Source organism: Anomaloglossus baeobatrachus, chromosome 2 (genome assembly GCF_048569485.1).
Source record: "Anomaloglossus baeobatrachus isolate aAnoBae1 chromosome 2, aAnoBae1.hap1, whole genome shotgun sequence".
Taxonomy (NCBI): Eukaryota; Metazoa; Chordata; class Amphibia; order Anura; family Aromobatidae; genus Anomaloglossus; species Anomaloglossus baeobatrachus.
The window spans coordinates 242,622,650-242,640,067 of NC_134354.1; positions in this window are offsets into that span (position 1 = coordinate 242,622,650).

A 17,418-nucleotide genomic window follows, 5' to 3' on the forward strand; every position below is an offset into this window, starting at 1 on the left:
TGCCACACTATTAGATCCCCGGGACAAGTCCAAATTTTGTGACATAATTCCACCCATAGAAAGGGACGCACGTATGCAGGAGTATCAGCATAAGCTGTTACTCGATCTTAGCTCGGCTTTTCCACCAAACAACCGTGCAGGTGAAGGGAGTGATTCTCCCAGTTGTAACTTGACAAACATGGGACGGCCTCGTCATCTTCAACAGTCTACCCGTACCAGTAGGACCGTATCTGGTGCTGGTAACAGCAATTTTATGGAATCTTTTCATAATTTTTTTAGACCCTCCTTTGCAAGGCCACCAGAGACAACAAGTCTGACACATAGTCAACGGATGGAGAGGATGATACAGGAGTATCTCCAAATGAACATCGATGTAATGACTTTGCAAATGGAGCCTTGCTCCTTTTGGGCTTCAAATCTAGAAAAATTGACAGAGCTCTCCAGTTACGCCTTGGAGATTTTGTCGTGTCCAGCTGCCAGCGTTGTCTCTGAACGTGTCTTCAGTGCTGCTGGGTGTGTGCTGACAGATAAGCGCACGCGTCTGTCCAGTGACAATGTGGACAGACTGACGTTCATCAAAATGAACAAGTCATGGATCCAGAAGGAATTTACTACCCCTGTGTCATCCTGGGGAGAGTAAATGCTTGTGGATTTGGAATGTGCTTGATGCAAATCAAAACATCCTGTTTGCAACTAGGGCACAAGTGCTGCCACTGATGGGGTGTCTGTGTGCCCAATTTTGGGAAAAAAGGTAGACTCCGCTTGGAGTAACCCTTGCTTGCTGTGTTTTTTAAAAATGATACAAGATGAACAGATCTGAAGGCAAGATGAAGGCAACATCATGTCTCCGCCTGCACTTTTCTCACAAACCTGCATTTTTCCAGGGACACCCTACTCAACACCGTCTACAGACAGCAGCCAGATCTCTGTCCCTCAGATGTGGTCAAATAAAAGGCCACTTACTGCGACCCATGACAAAGCTAAGTGGTTGACTCTATCCCTCTGTAAGCTGTTGGCTACCGAAATGCTGCCTTTACGCGTAGTGGACACACAGGATTTTACAGACCTTATGTCTGTCGCTGTGCCCCAGTACCAGATGCCCAATCACCACTGCTTCTCCAAGAAAAGCACGCCCGCGCTACACCAGCATGTCGCACACAACATCATCACCACTTCCTTGAGAAAATCTGTGTGCGACAGGGTGCATTTCAACACAGATACTTGGACCAGTAAGCATAGACAGGGTCATTACATGTCACTGACTGGGCACTGGCAAACTATGGTGAGAGATGGAGAAGGGTCTGCTGTACAAGTCTTGCCGTCCCCACGAGTTGTTTCAATCCTTGTTCTGTATGTAGAAGTTAATACACTGCTTCTGCCTCTTCAACCTCGTGTGGGTCCTCTACCTTGGCGCAAACCCTGTGTGGTCAGGCCACCCTTCCTTGCAACTGCGCACAAGGACTACCACACACCTCCTTACTATGCTGGCAGCAGAGCTCAATGCCATCAGGCAGTCAAAGTTTTACTTTGAAATGTATGGGAAATGTGAGTCACACCGCTATTCCAGAGAATAGTAGTCAGGCAGGGTCAAAACATTAATTGAGGAACAGGAACAGAATGGGACGGCCAGGACTTAATCAGAAAACAAGCAGAGGTGAAATGCGTATCGGCCAACAAGGTACATAAACAGCAAGCAGGAAAAGTAGTCAGGTAACAAGCACACAAAATCATAAAACTGAACTGGGGGTAAAATTAACCAGAGGTTCATAGCTATGTCTGGCAGTGGTCTGCAGACAGGATGGGCATAAAAAAGGGTGTGGTGTCTTCCCATTGGTTGTAGCTGAATGATGGTATTTCATCTGTGAGATACCCACCAGCTACATTCAGCCAGAGATTCTGCATCTGTCAAGGTAATGCAGCCCAGTGGGTGAGCATAACCTGCGTCCACCTGCGCCGCTGGCATCGACTACTCTCCCATCATCAGCACTATTCATGAAAGGAACACGTTGTCACCTGGCAACCGGAGTACAAATTGACGGAGCGGACTACGTTGGTGACTTAACAGCCGTGTGCGTCAATGATGCAAACCTGGGTGTGGGCCATCGTCAGGGCAATGTGACACACGTGCCTTGTATGGCTCACGTGTTGAACCGAATTCTCCAGCAATTTTTAAAACACCATCACGGCCTACATGGACTTGTGCAGCGGGCACGCTCACTATGTGCTCACTTCCATCGTGCGCACACAGCAGCTCAACAACTTTCATCACTCCGGAAGTCTTAGGGTCTGGCAGTTAAACGCCGGAAATGCGATGTTCCGACACGCAGGAATTGGAATCTGCACATGTTGCAGCGTGTGTGGCAGCACTGCAGAGCCCTGCTGAAATACGGTAAGACATATAGCCTGGGATAACTTGATCCAGAGGTGGTGCAGATCACGCTGCTGGAGTGGTGTCAGATCAAGGACCTATGCACCCTGCTACACAGTTTTGAAATGTCGACGAAGATGTTTAGCACTGGCAATGTCATTCTCAGGGTGACAATTCTGGTCATCTACATGATGGAGCACACTGTAATTATTATTCAGAGTCAGGTGTTGGGACAAGAGGAAGGGGAGGAAGTACAGGAGGAGTCATATGCGGAAGGGATAACAAGATCTACGAGGTCCAGATGGTCAGCGGCACCTATGCGGCAGTCATGGTGAGGGAGAGGGATTAACAAGGGTGCATAGTATCAGCAAAAAGTGTTGATGAAAGTGCAGGAGCCCATGAAGAAATGGAGGACGAACTGGCGATCGGCATGGAAGACTCAGCAGATGAGTGAGAGCTTGCTCACATTTCGGTTGTGCGAGGTTGTGGGGAGAGGACAGAGGAAGTATGCACGATTCTCACCTCTCTGCCACCAACACACCAAGGACTTGGTCCTCCTGGATGCACAAGACACATGAGCGGATTCTTGCTGCACTACCTACAACATGACCCTCGGATTGTACGAATTCAAAGTAATCCAGAATACTGGGTTGCCACACTGTTAGATCCCCGGTACAAGACAAAATTTGCCGAACTAATTCCTGCCATAGAAATAGACGCACGTATACAGGAGTATCTGCAGAATGTGGTACGCAATCTTAGATCTACTTTTCCACTAAACACCAGTGCTGCACAGAGTGAATCTCAACGCTTTGTCATGGATAGGAGGAAATGGTCTTTTACTTGTCCACATCGGAGGGACCGAGGGATGGCTGCTGTGCTGAGATGGCGTTGAGTGCGGTGTCCCTGCACAGTTGCACTTTTGGTCATATCCCAAAATGAGTTGGAAAAGGACAGATGCTGTTGGAAAGGGGAACAGGTGTGTTGGAAAGGGGAAAAAAATTTTGGTCCGTGGATTTGGTGGTTAAGCAACTGTAACATTTGCTGAAGAAACAACATCTGTTACAGTGGGACTGGCAGATTTGGATAAAGTGGTATATAATCTGTGACCGCTATATAACGAAAATTAATAAGAAAAGAAAGAGAAAGGTATATATCCCCATCAGCAGTCAGTGTCCACCGTGCTCCTAGTTGGAAAAGGAGAGGTTGGCAACTGGAAGGTTTGGTGGAGGATACAGAGCTGTGTGGCTATGAAACTAATAGTAGCCTGAACCGAGTTAGACGCCATTCGGATCTGGAGACTGTGAGCCCTGTTAGCGTCACAGGGTCCACATGCCCACTCAGCCCAGGAACTCCCTGTTAACAAAACAGGGGCCATTGAGTACGCTGACCGTGTGCGTAGGGGCCACACCTGTGGACAGCAGGCGCATCAGCAGCAGCAGGCCTGTTAATGCCACTGGGCTGCACAAGCAGGACTGTTAGGACAGGAGCTGGTCTTAACCGTTCTGCGTTACCAACTGTGGGGGTGGCCTGCATCCACCACCCTATCCCTGCCTACCTCTGGCCTAAAGCCGCAATGGGTTCAACACATGGAGGTGTGCTCTTTCGGAGCATAATAGAAGACTGTGCACCTCCTTGTTGGCTCCAGCCCCTTTGATAACCTGGGTCCGCCCCAAACCATGGTGAACCACAATGCACCTCCTATAGACAAAAGTAGAGTGACACGTCATGAGTGGCATAACTAGCGTCCTATTTGGAAACGCAACTTCAATGATGACCTCATGGCTGCCATGACCCAAACACCTCACCAGTCATCGTCTGACCATCAATAATGCGATGACAAGTCATAGGTGTGGGCCTCTGCAAGCCATTTGGGAGGACACCTGATGCCCTGTGGTCTATATGGGACCCCCACATCAGGGCCAGGGCCAAAGAGTTCATTACCGGACCTAGTCTCTGATGCAGGAAGTGCCTGAGCATGCTCAGTAGCATGAAATACAGTCTCTGAAAAAAGACTATCAGCTTTAGCATGGTGTCTAGGCACAAAACAGGACTTAGACCCGGCACGGAATGCAAGCACCTGTGCAAAGAGGCTTTTCACACTTAGTGTGGGAGCATGCGCTGTATCCCGAAATGAAGACTTAGCGTCAGGAATGGCACAGTCAGGCTGAGCATACTCACTAGGCGAAACACTGTAATTATGCTGCAGCTGGGGTACATCGGCACACGCATGCGCACTTGCTGCCTCTCCACACTTAGACGTGGAGGGGAAATTTGTCTTGGAGATGCTGTCTATGAACAGAAGGAAAAGCTAAAGGAAGCCTGACTTTCTATCCCTCCGAATTATGAAATGCAGCAATGAATTCCATGAGTTTGCTATAACATTAGCGTAGCAAAATGTGCATGAGGGTGTGATGTAGAGGTGCTAGAAATAGCTTGTCACCAGTGGGGCACTAATGGAATACAACAGCCAGTTCTATGATGCCACAAAATGGCAGTATTTTGTGCTATCATTATAGCTTATTAAAAACAGAGCACGAGGTTGTCATGCAGAGGTGCTGCACATAGATTTGCAGTAGTGTGAATAGACAAAAGTACAATAGCCACGTTTAGGATACAACTAGGTACAGTGAGTGTTTGCTAGTATAATGGCTGAGTTTAAAAAAGTTAGAGTGTGCAATGCAGGCAGACGTGCTGCAAATAACGTTCCAATACTGTGAATAGACAAAAGTACAAAAGCCACGTTTAGGATACAACTAGGTACACTGTGTGTTTGCTAGTATAATGGCTGAGTTTAAAAAAGTTAGAGTGTGCAATGCAGGCAGACGTGCTGCAAATAACGTTCCAATACTGTGAATAGACAAAAGTACAAAAGCCACGTTTACGATACAACTAGGTACACTGTGTGTTTGCTAGTATAATGGCTGAGTTTAAAAAAGTTAGAGTGTGCAATGCAGGCAGACGTGCTGCAAATAACGTTCCAATACTGTGAATTGACAAAAGTACAATAGCCACGTTTAGGATACAACTAGGTACAGTGAGTGTTTGCTAGTATAATGGCTGAGTTTAAAAAAGTTAGAGTGTGCAATGCAGGCAGACGTGCTGCAAATAACGTTCCAATACTGTGAATAGACAAAAGTACAAAAGCCACGTTTAGGATACAACTAGGTACAGTGAGTGTTTGCTAGTATAATGGCTGAGTTTAAAAAAGTTAGAGTGTGCAATGCAGGCAGACGTGCTGCAAATAACGTTCCAATACTGTGAATAGACAAAAGTACAAAAGCCACGTTTACGATACAACTAGGTACACTGTGTGTTTGCTAGTATAATGGCTGAGTTTAAAAAAGTTAGAGTGTGCAATGCAGGCAGACGTGCTGCAAATAACGTTCCAATACTGTGAATTGACAAAAGTACAATAGCCACGTTTAGGATACAACTAGGTACAGTGAGTGTTTGCTAGTATAATGGCTGAGTTTAAAAAAGTTAGAGTGTGCAATGCAGGCAGACGTGCTGCAAATAACGTTCCAATACTGTGAATTGACAAAAGTACAATAGCCACGTTTAGGATACAACTTGGTACAGTGAGTGTTTGCTAGTATAATGGCTGAGTTTAAAAAAGTTAGAGTGTGCAATGCAGGCAGACGTGCTGCAAATAACGTTCCAATACTGTGAATTGACAAAAGTACAATAGCCACGTTTAGGATACAACTTGGTACAGTGAGTGTTTGCTAGTATAATGGCTGAGTTTAAAAAAGTTAGAGTGTGCAATGCAGGCAGACGTGCTGCAAATAACGTTCCAATACTGTGAATTGACAAAAGTACAATAGCCACGTTTAGGATACAACTAGGTACAGTGAGTGTTTGCTAGTATAATGGCTGAGTTTAAAAAAGTTAGAGTGTGCAATGCAGGCAGACGTGCTGCAAATAACGTTCCAATACTGTGAATAGACAAAAGTACAAAAGCCACGTTTACGATACAACTAGGTACACTGTGTGTTTGCTAGTATAATGGCTGAGTTTAAAAAAGTTAGAGTGTGCAATGCAGGCAGACGTGCTGCAAATAACGTTCCAATACTGTGAATTGACAAAAGTACAATAGCCACGTTTAGGATACAACTAGGTACAGTGAGTGTTTGCTAGTATAATGGCTGAGTTTAAAAAAGTTAGAGTGTGCAATGCAGGCAGACGTGCTGCAAATAACGTTCCAATACTGTGAATTGACAAAAGTCCAATAGCCACGTTTAGGATACAACTAGGTACAGTGAGTGTTTGCTAGTATAATGGCTGAGTTTAAAAAAGTTAGAGTGTGCAATGCAGGCAGACGTGCTGCAAATAACGTTCCAATACTGTGAATTGACAAAAGTCCAATAGCCACGTTTAGGATACAACTAGGTACAGTGAGTGTTTGCTAGTATAATGGCTGAGTTTAAAAAAGTTAGAGTGTGCAATGCAGGCAGACGTGCTGCAAATAACGTTCCAATACTGTGAATTGACAAAAGTACAATAGCCACGTTTAGGATACAACTTGGTACAGTGAGTGTTTGCTAGTATAATGGCTGAGTTTAAAAAAGTTAGAGTGTGCAATGCAGGCAGACGTGCTGCAAATAACGTTCCAATACTGTGAATAGACAAAAGTACAAAAGCCACGTTTACGATACAACTAGGTACACTGTGTGTTTGCTAGTATAATGGCTGAGTTTAAAAAAGTTAGAGTGTGCAATGCAGGCAGACGTGCTGCAAATAACGTTCCAATACTGTGAATTGACAAAAGTACAATAGCCACGTTTAGGATACAACTAGGTACAGTGAGTGTTTGCTAGTATAATGGCTGAGTTTAAAAAAGTTAGAGTGTGCAATGCAGGCAGACGTGCTGCAAATAACGTTCCAATACTGTGAATTGACAAAAGTACAATAGCCACGTTTAGGATACAACTAGGTACAGTGAGTGTTTGCTAGTATAATGGCTGAGTTTAAAAAAGTTAGAGTGTGCAATGCAGGCAGACGTGCTGCAAATAACGTTCCAATACTGTGAATAGACAAAAGTACAAAAGCCACGTTTAGGATACAACTAGGTACAGTGAGTGTTTGCTAGTATAATGGCTGAGTTTAAAAAAGTTAGAGTGTGCAATGCAGGCAGACGTGCTGCAAATAACGTTCCAATACTGTGAATTGACAAAAGTACAATAGCCACGTTTAGGATACAACTAGGTACACTGTGTGTTTGCTAGTATAATGGCTGAGTTTAAAAAAGTTAGAGTGTGCAATGCAGGCAGACGTGCTGCAAATAACGTTCCAATACTGTGAATAGACAAAAGTACAAAAGCCACGTTTACGATACAACTAGGTACACTGTGTGTTTGCTAGTATAATGGCTTAGTAACAATGAGTTGTAGTGTGCAATGCAGGCAGACGTGCTCTGCAAATGTCTTTGCACTAGTGGGACTATAGCAAAGTCCAATAGCCACGTATAGGATGCCACTAGGTACACTGAGTGTTTGCTAGTAAAATTGCTTAGTTTAAAAAAGTTGGAGTGTGCAATGCAGGCAGATGTGCTCTGCAAATGTCTTTGCACTAGTGGGACTATAGCAAAGTCCAATAGCCACGTATAGGATGCCACTAGGTACACTGAGTGTTTGCTAGTATAATGGCTTAGTAACAATGAGTTGTAGTGTGCAATGCAGGCAGACGTGCTCTGCAAATGTCTTTGCACTAGTGGGACTATAGCAAAGTCCAATAGCCACGTATAGGATGCCACTAGGTACACTGAGTGTTTGCTAGTAAAATTGCTTAGTTTAAAAAAGTTGTAGTGTGCAATGCAGGCAGACGTGCTCTGCAAATGTCTTTGCACTAGTGGGACTATAGCAAAGTCCAATAGCCACAGATAGGATGCCACTAGGTACACTGAGTGTTTGCTAGTATAATGGCTTAGTTAGAATGAGTTGGAGTGTGCAGAGGACAAGAGGGTACAGTGGCAGGATTGTGGTGCTCTGGGTAGAGGAATGGAAGCCTGCCTTTCTATTCCCTCCTAATGGTGAAATGCAGGGAGGAAATCCCTGACCTGGGCTACACAGACGCTGTTGCTGTTTGCAGGACCTGTCACCTATGGCTCTCTGACCCTGCCGCTTTGAGCCCTGAAAAGGACTGCTAGAAAGTGCTCTCCCTAAGCTGTCTAACGCTGTGTATGCAGCGCATACAGCTGTATCGGCTATAGGACTCAGGAGGACGGAGCTGCGACACTGATGTCTGACACCAAAGACGCAGAAGGCAGATAATGGCGTTCGTGAAGAAAATGTCCGGTTTTATAATGCAGGGACATGTGACATGCAGATCCTATCACACATGCCGTTGCTTCTCTGGCTCAAAGTCCACTTAGCTGTGTGTGTGTCTGTGATTGGCTGACATGCTGGCCCGCCCCACAAGACGCGCGCGCTTAGGGAAGGAAGACAAGAAAAAAAAAAAAATGGCGATCGCCATTATAGAAACAGCAGTGATCTGAAGGCGCTGTTCACGCACACTATACACTGAAATGTGATAATAGTTTGATTCACAGAGTGACTTACACTATTACAGCAGAAACCAAGCTATGATTTAGCTGTTTTTTGGCTGCTAGAACCGTTCTCGAACGTTTCTAGAACTATCGAGCTTTTGCAAAAAGCTCGAGTTCTAGTTCGATCTAGAACATGCCCCAAAATCACTCGAGCCTAGAACTGGAGAACCACGAACCACGAACCGCGCTCAACTCTACTCAGCATGTCCAGCAGAACGATCTAAATCGTTTAAAATCACTCCTGGTCTCTCTCCCCCCTCTCCCCCCTCTTTCATACTCACCGATCACGAGCACGGCACTGCACTGCACGGCTGTCACAAAACTCCGGTGGCTTTTCCTCTTTTGAAAATGCCGGCTGCTCATTATTCAATCTCTTATTCCCTGCTTCCCCCGCCCACTGACGCCTATGATTGGTTGCAGTCAGACCCACCACCATGCTGAGTGACAGCTGTCTCACTGCAACCAATCACAGCCGCCGGTGGGCAGGTCTATATCGTGCAGTAAAATAAATAAATAAATAATTAAAAAAAAAACGACGTGCGGTCCCCCCCAATTTTGATACCAGCCAAGATAAAGCCACACGGCTGAAGGCTGGTATTCTCAGGAAGGGGAGCCCCACGTTATGGGGAGTCCCCCAGCCTAACAATATTAGCCAGCAGCCGCCCGGAATTGCCGCATCCATTAGATGCGACAGTATCGGGACTCTACCCGGCTCATCCCGAATTGCCCTGGTGCGGTGGCAATCAAGGTAATAAGGAGTTAAGGGCAGCAGCCCATAGCTGCCACTAAGTCCTAAGATAATCATGACAGGCGTCTCCCCGAGATACCTTCCATGATTAACCTGTAAGTTAAAGAAAATAAAAACATACACCCAAAAATCCTTTATTTGGAATAAAAGACAAAAAAACCCCTCTTTCACCATTTGATTAAACCCCCAAATACCCCTCCAGGTCCGTCGTAATCCACAGAGGTCCCACGATGCTTTCAGCTCTGCTACATGAAGCTGACAGGAGCGGCAGAACACGACTGCTCTCTATCAGCTCCACACAGCAACTGAAGGGAGCTGCGCGATCAGCTGTGCCCTCATTCAGGTGACCCACAGACACAGCTCTCGGGTGGAGGACTGCGGGTCACCTGAATGACGGCACAGCTGATCGCGCGGCTCACTGTAGTCACTCAAGGGATTTGCGGTTACCTCTCTGTCTCTCCTCCTAACCGCAAATCTCCTTTTCCCGGCGAAACATTAAAAAAAAACAAAAAAACAAACAAACGCAAAACGTTCTTTTACAGGAATTCGTTACTTTATTAGCTCACTATTTGCAACACATTCGTCACATGCGTCACACAATGCACTGTGACGGATGCCTCACAACGCAGGTGTGAAAGCAGCCTAATGTGTGTGAGGGGCGGAGGGCAGTGTGGGTGGAGCCGAGCGAGCCCATAGCGCTGAGGACGTCAGTGCCGAGGACTGCATGGCTGGGGACAGGTGTGTGTGTGTGTGTCTGTGTGTGTCTGTGTGTGTGTGTGTGTTCAGTGTATACATGCGGACTGCGGGTGGGAGCGGAGCCGAGCGGGGAAGTGTCGGGCATCGTCCTGTCGGCCCGTAGCTCGGGCTGTTCAGTTAGGCTCCCTTCACACGTAGCCAGGGTAAATATCGGGTAACTAAGCAAAGCGCTTTGCTTAGTAACTCGATGTGTACCCTAGTTACATGTGCAGGGAGCCTTAGCTGAGCCGTTGGTAGCAGGCTCTTTAGCGCACGCGAGTGGCGACGGTTGTCACTTTAATGACGTCATTTTGGAGCAAGACAGACAGAATAAGGCAATTATATATATAGATTATTATTATAATGATTCATTGAAAATGTTCCTTTGCATTGCTAGTGATTGGGCAAGTTTAAGCCCTTACTACTAGAGTTGAGCGCGGTTCGAGGTTCGAGGTTCTCCAGTTCTAGGCTCCAGTGATTTTGGGGCCTGTTCTAGATCGAACTAGAACTCAAGCTTTTTGCAAAAGCTCGATAGTTCTAGAAACGTTCGAGAACGGTTCTAGCAGCAAAAAAACAGCTAATTCCTAGCTGGCTTTCCGCTGTAATAGTGTAAGTCACTCTGTGACTCACACTATTATGAAATTTCAGTGTATAGTGTGCGTGAACAGCGCCTTCAGATCACTCCTGTTTGTATAATGGCAGGCTTCCATTCCTCTACCCAGAGCCCCACAACCCTGGCACTGTACCCTCCTGTCCTCTGCACTCTCCAACTCATTATAACTAAGCCATTATACTAGCAAACACTCAGTGTACCTAGTGGCATCCTAAACGTGGCTATTGGACTTTTGTTTAGTCACAGTAGTGCAAAGACATTTGCAGCACCTCTGCCTGCATTGCACACTCCAACTCATTATAACTAAGCCATTATACTAGCAAACACTCAGTGTACCTAGTGGCATCCTAAACGTGGCTATTGGACTTTTGTCTAGTCACACTAGTGCAAAGACATTTGCAGCACCTCTACCTGCATTGCACACTCCAACTCATTATAACTAAGCCATTATACTAGCAAACACTCAGTGTACCTAGTGGCATCCTAAACGTGGCTATTGGACTTTTGTCTAGTCACACTAGTGCAAAGATATTTGCAGCACCTCTGCCTGCATTGCACACTCCAACTCATTATAACTAAGCCATTATACTAGCAAACACTCAGTGTACCTAGTGGCATCCTAAACGTGGCTATTGGACTTTTGTCTAGTCACACTAGTGAAAAGACATTTGCAGCACCTCTACCTGCATTTCACACTCCAACTCATTATAACTAAGCCATTATACTAGCAAACACTCAGTGTACCTAGTGGCATCCTAAACGTGGCTATTGGACTTTTGTCTAGTCACACTAGTGCAAAGATATTTGCAGCACCTCTGCCTGCATTGCACACTCCAACTCATTATAACTAAGCCATTATACTAGCAAACACTCAGTGTACCTAGTGGCATCCTAAACGTGGCTATTGGACTTTTGTCTAGTCACACTAGTGCAATGATATTTGCAGCACCTCTGCCTGCATTGCACACTCCAACTCATTATAACTAAGCCATTATACTAGCAAACACTAAGTGTACCTAGTGGCATCCTAAACGTGGCTATTGGACTTTTGTCTAGTCACAGTAGTGCAAAGACATTTGCAGCACCTCTGCCTGCATTGCACACTCCAACTCATTATAACTAAGCCATTATACTAGCAAACACTCAGTGTACCTAGTGGCATCCTAAACGTGGCTATTGGACTTTTGTCTAGTCACACTAGTGCAAAGACATTTGCAGCACCTCTACCTGTATTGCACACTCCAACTCATTATAACTAAGCCATTATACTAGCAAACACTCAGTGTACCTAGTGGCATCCTAAACGTGGCTATTGGACTTTTGTCTAGTCACACTAATGCAAAGATATTTGCAGCACCTCTGCCTGCATTGCACACTCCAACTCATTATAACTAAGCCATTATACTAGCAAACACTCAGTGTACCTAGTGGCATCCTAAACGTGGCTATTGGACTTTTGTCTAGTCACACTAGTGCAATGATATTTGCAGCACCTCTGCCTGCATTGCACACTCCAACTCATTATAACTAAGCCATTATACTAGCAAACACTAAGTGTACCTAGTGGCATCCTAAACGTGGCTATTGGACTTTTGTCTAGTCACAGTAGTGCAAAGACATTTGCAGCACCTCTGCCTGCATTGCACACTCCAACTCATTATAACTAAGCCATTATACTGGCAAACACTCAGTGTACCTAGTGGCATCCTAAACGTGGCTATTGGACTTTTGTCTAGTCACACTAGTGCAAAGACATTTGCAGCACCTCTACCTGCATTGCACACTCCAACTCATTATAACTAAGCCATTATACTAGCAAACACTCAGTGTACCTAGTGGCATCCTAAACGTGGCTATTGGACTTTTGTCTAGTCACACTAGTGCAAAGACATTTGCAGCACCTCTACCTGCATTGCACACTCCAACTCATTATAACTAAGCCATTATACTAGCAATTGATGCTGCCAGTTTAAGGGCCGTAGTTGCATTGTCAGGGATATTTATTCTTTATTATTCTGCTGTTAATAAAGCTAGACCACCGCTGCAATCTACACCACCTCTCAATTTTTACTACCACATTTTCAGTGCACAATCTTGTCGCAATCAACATGAGTGGCAAAATGACAGATGCTGGTGGAAAGGGGAAGAGGCGTGGTGGAAAAGGAAAAAAAGGGTTTGTCAGTGGGGAAGGTGGCAAAGCTCCATTATCATCTGCTGAAGATAGACCATCTACCAGCAAAAGAAAGATGTCTACTACTTACCGTGGACAATCCGATGTGCTCCCTTTTTAACGGACATGAACAACAGGAACAAAGGTAGATGATGGCCAAAAAAGGAAAATGCTTGAATGGATCTCAAGTGGTCCAACAAGTGCCCTCTCAGCCACTTCAAGTACTGCATCCAAAAAATACCAGTCCTCTGAGTTGTCATCCCAATCAAACTTGCTTTCTCCCAGCTCTGAAGTCTCCATCAGCCCTGCACAGTATGGTGGAACTGAGATGGCTGAGTCTGCAGAGCTGTTCAGTCACACTATAGCCTGGGAATCAGAGGTCTGCTCCCAAGCTACAGTGAGTACAGAACAGGAAATGGTCTGCAGTGATGCCCAGAACCTTTGTGACTCTGATTCAGGCTGTGAGGACCAAGTTTCTGAGCATAATGTTGACCCTTTGTCACAAACTGTAACACCTGTGGTTATAGACAATGAGGAACATACTGATGAAGATGAGACGCAGATACCCGATTGGGATGACAACTTAAATATTCGGTCAGGGCAAGAAGAGGCTCGGTCTGAGGGGGAGGGGAGTGCAAACACAACAATTAATGATGAAGTTCTAGATCCCACCTACTGTCAACCCACAGTCAGGCACTCGAGGAGGTCAACAGAGGTGGTGGAGGAGGATGCAACTGATGATGAAGTTACCTTGTGCCTTCCTGGACACAGTCGGAGTACTGGTAGCACGTCTACAACTGCATCCTCAGCCACCACTCTGCCTCTGAGCATTATTCGGGGTGGATCAACAGGTCGCATGGCCTCTAAGCCTTGCCTAGCCTGGTCCTTTTTTGACATAGAAATAGATCGCCCAAATTATGTGATCTGTAAAATTTTTCATGGTTCTCTTAGTAGAGGTCAAAACCTCAGCAGTTTGAACACTTCTTCCATGAATCGTCACATGAATAAATATCATATGTCCCGGTGGGAAGCTCACCGTGCTGCAATGCGGCCTAGCGGAGCGAACCATCCACCGCCTGCCCCTTCCAGTGCATCCGCGCGCTCGTCATCTTCTAGGACTGTGGGGACAGCTGTCACACCTGTTTTTCCACCCACAACTTCCACCACTGTAACCGCAACAGGCAGTTTGCTTGGTAGGTCGTCAGTTGGTTTGGAAGGGGAAACAAGTGAGTGTGTACAGCTCTCTCAGACATCGATAGCACCAACGTTGGATGAAGGCAACATCATGTCTCCGCCTGCACTTTCCTGCATTTTTCCAGGGACACCCTACTCAACACCGTCTACACACAGCAGCCAGATCTCTGTCCCTCAGATGTGGTCAAATAAAAGGCCACTTCCTGCGACCCATGACAAAGCTAAGAGGTTGACTCTATCCCTCTGTAAGCTGTTGGCTACCGAAATGCTGCCTTTCCGCCTAGTGGACACACAGGATTTTAGAGACCTTATGTCTGTCGCTGTGCCCCAGTACCAGATGCCTAGTCGCCACTACTTCTCTAAGAAAGGTGTGCCCGCGCTACACCAGCATGTCGCACACAACATCACCGCTTCCTTGAGAAACTCTGTGTGTGAACGGGTGCATTTCACCACCGATACTTGGACCAGTAAGCATGGACAGGGACGTTACATGTCGCTTACTGGGCACTGGGTAACTATGGTGATAGATGGTGAAGGGTCTGCTGCACAAGTCTTGCCGTCCCCACGACTTGTGTGTCAATCCTCTGTCTGTCCAAGTTCCGCCACTGCTTCTGCATCCTCCACCTCATCTGGGTCCTCCACCTCCGCCCCAAGCCTGCCTGGTCAGGCCACCAGCGTTCTCACTGCGCAGAAGGAATCACGCACCCCTCATTACTATGCTGGCAGCAGAGCGCAACGGCATCAGGCGGTCTTTAGCTTGACATGTCTTGGGAATAAGAGTCACACAGCTGAGGAGTTGTGGTCAGCTGTGCGGTCCGAGTTTAATAAATGGTTGTCTCCACTCAACCTGCAGCCTGGTAAGGCCGTGTGCGACAATGCTGCAAACCTGGGTGCGGCCCTTCGCCTGGGCAAGGTAACACACGTACCTTGTATGGCTCACGTGTTGAACCTTGTCGTCCAGCAATTTTTAACACACTATCCCGGCCTAGATGGCCTTCTGAACAGGGTACGAAAACTGTCTGCTCACTTCCGCCGTTCAAGCGCCGCAGCTGAGCAACTTGCATCGCTCCAGAAGTCTTTCGGCCTGCCGGTTCATCGCCTGAAATGCGATGTGGCGACATGCTGGAATTCAACTCTCCACATGTTACAGCGACTGTGGCAGCACCGCCGAGCCCTGGTGCAATACGTCATGACGTATAGCCTGGGCCAACGTGATGCAGAGGTGGGGCAGATCACCCTGATGGAGTGGTCTCAGATCAAGGACCTATGCACCCTTCTGCACAGTTTCGACATGGCGACGAATATGTTTAGCGCTGACAATGCCATTATCAGCATGACGATTCCAGTCATTTACATGCTGGAGCACACGCTAAACACTATTCGGAGTCAGGGGGTGGAACAACAGGAAGGGGAGGAACGACAGGAGGATTCATATGCGCAAGACACAACAACATCACCAAGGTCCAGACGTTCATCATCAACAAGGCGCCAGGCATGGGACCATGGGGGACAGGGATCAACAAGAGCGCATAGTAGCAGGCTAAATGTTGAGGAAGGTGCAGGAGAACATGAAGAAATGGAGGACGAACTGTCCATGGACATGGAAGACTCAGCAGATGAGGGAGACCTTGGTCAAATTTCAGTTGAAAGAGGTTGGGGGGAGATGTCAGAGGAAGAAAGAACGGTTAGCACCTCTATGCCACAAACACAGCGTGGACTTGGTCCACATGGCTGCGCAAGACACATGAGTGCCTTCTTGTTGCACTACCTCCAACATGACCCTCGTATTGTCAAAATTAGAAGTGATGATGACTACTGGATTGCCACACTATTAGATCCCCGGTACAAGTCGAAATTTTGTGACATAATTCCAGCCATAGAAAGGGACGCACGTATGCAGGAGTATCAGCAGAAGCTGTTACTCGATCTTAGCTCGGCTTTTCCACCAAACAACCGTGCAGGTGCAGGGAGGGAATCTCCCAGTTGTAACTTGCCAAACATGGGACGGTCTCGTCATCTTCAACAGTCTACCCGTACCAGTAGGACCGTATCTGGTGCTGGTAACAGCAATTTTATGGAATCTTTTCATAATTTTTTTAGACCCTCTTTTGCAAGGCCACCAGAGACAACAAGTCTGACACATAGTCAACGGCTGGAGAGGATGATACAGGAGTATCTCCAAATGAACATCGATGCCATGACTTTGCAAATGGAGCCTTGCTCCTTTTGGGCTTCAAATCTAGAAAAATGGCCAGAGCTCTCCAGTTACGCCTTGGAGATTTTGTCGTGTCCAGCTGCCAGCGTTGTCTCTGAACGTGTCTTCAGTGCTGCTGGGTGTGTGCTGACAGATAAGCGCACGCGTCTGTCCAGTGACAATGTGGACAGACTGACGTTCATCAAAATGAACAAGTCATGGATCCAGAAGGAATTTACTACCCCTGTGTCATCCTGGGGAGAGTAAATGCTTGTGGATTTGGAATGTGCTTGATGCAAATCAAAACATTCTGTTTGCAACTAGGGCACAACTGCTGCCACTGAAGGGGTGGGTGTGTGTGGGGCCCAATTTTTGGAAAAAAGGGAGACTCCGCTTGGAGTAACCCTTGCTTGCTGTGTTTTTTAAAAGGAGCCAAGATGAACAGAGCTGGGATCAGGAAAGACTTTGCTACCTACCCTGGTGTCATCCTGGGGACGGTTAATTATGGCGTATTTTTGAATGTGCTTGATGCAAATCTAGCTGTGAAGTGTACAACTGGGGCACAACTGCTGCCACTGAAGGGGTAGGTGTGTGTGGGGCCCAATTTTTGGAAAAAAGGGAGACTCCGCTTGGAGTAACCCTTGCTTACATTGTTTTTAAAAGGAGCCAAGATGAACAGAGCTGGGATCAGGAAAGACTTTGCTACCTACCCTGGTGTCATCCTGGGGACGGTTAATTATGGCGTATTTTTGAATGTGCTTGATGCAAATCTAGCTGTGAAGTGTACAACTGGGGCACAACTGCTGCCACTGAAGGGGTGGGTGTGTGTGGGGCCCAATTTTTGGAAAA